A 1,235-nucleotide genomic window follows, 5' to 3' on the forward strand; every position below is an offset into this window, starting at 1 on the left:
ACACTATTTATATTATCTCCGAAGAAAAAGAAAATGAACCTATTCCTAGTGCTGAAATGAAAGTTTTTCCTTGTAGGTGATCAAAAAAAAACAACAAAAAAAAAATGTGCCATCCTCAGCAACATCCATATATTAAATCGACTTCATAGGGCTATTTCTTATAGTGGCTGCTAGCATGGACCAATTATGACATAATGCCAAATTACATACAATAAAAGCAGTTTTACAAGAGGACAGACCATATGGTCCAGATGTGTAAATTTCTGCTTGTGAAGCTTATTCTTAGGATTTTTTTTTGTATCTATAGGAACACATGGACTATATATCACTCAGGCAATCCTTTGCAACTTTATGTTGCCCAACCAAGCATTTGATGAGTATTAAGCAACAGTGAGTTCAAGGTTATCGTCCTTAACAATCACTTAGGGTGCAGCTATTTCAGTCTACTGATTAAATAATGCAAGTGCTTCACTCCCTCTGGGGCTGGGTTCAGAGGAAAGGGACCACGGAACTTGGACTGTTTTTAAAAATTGTGGTAAAAGACACACACCATGAAATTTATCTTGACCATTTTTGAATGTACTGTTCAGTGGCATTAAATACATTCACAGTGTTTTACTACTAATCCACCCCACAGAGCTCTTTTTATCTTACAAATCTGAATCTCTGTGCCAATTATACAATAACTCCCCATTTCCTCCCTCCCTCAGCCCCTGCCAGCCACCATTTTAATATTTATCTCTATGAATTTGACTACTCTAGGTACCCTCCTAAAACTGGAACCATACAGCATAAAAATATAGAATACTCCATGAATTTGCCAATCATTCTTGCTCAGGGGCCATGCTAATTGTCTCTCTGTTGTTCTAATTTTAGTATATGTACTGCCCAAGCAATCACTTTGGCTGGTTTTGGACAGAAGAACAGGAGCTCATCAAACTTAAAATGGAGAAAGCTCCCGCATGAAGGCAGGATGGTATAGTAAGACTATTTTCCTTCCACCCGAAGACTAGGACAAGAAGGGACACTGAATGAGATGAGGTTAAAGAGACAGGAAGAAGCCAAACTCTAAAGGGCTTTGTAAACCACGTTTAATTAAGAGCTTGGACTTACAGACAATAAGAATGGAATAGGGAATTAAAATTTGTATTTAAGAAAAATAATTCCAGGAAAAAAAGGAGGCCTGGAAGAGGATAAAATCTAAAAAAGACCAATTTGAAGGCAATGGCAAATAT

The 1,235-nt window shown here is 37.2% G+C and overlaps 1 non-coding gene across 1 annotated transcript; it reads right to left on the reverse strand.

Moving 5' to 3' along the window:
- Window positions 1–793: 793 nt before the first annotated feature.
- LOC116462806 (U6 spliceosomal RNA) lies at window positions 794–900 on the reverse strand. Its single transcript, XR_004246463.1, has one exon. It is a non-coding gene; the product is annotated as a U6 spliceosomal RNA (small nuclear RNA).
- Window positions 901–1,235: the final 335 nt, after the last annotated feature.

This window comes from Hylobates moloch, unplaced genomic scaffold (assembly GCF_009828535.3).
Source record: "Hylobates moloch isolate HMO894 unplaced genomic scaffold, HMol_V3 SCAFFOLD_23, whole genome shotgun sequence".
Classification (NCBI taxonomy): domain Eukaryota; kingdom Metazoa; phylum Chordata; class Mammalia; order Primates; family Hylobatidae; genus Hylobates; species Hylobates moloch.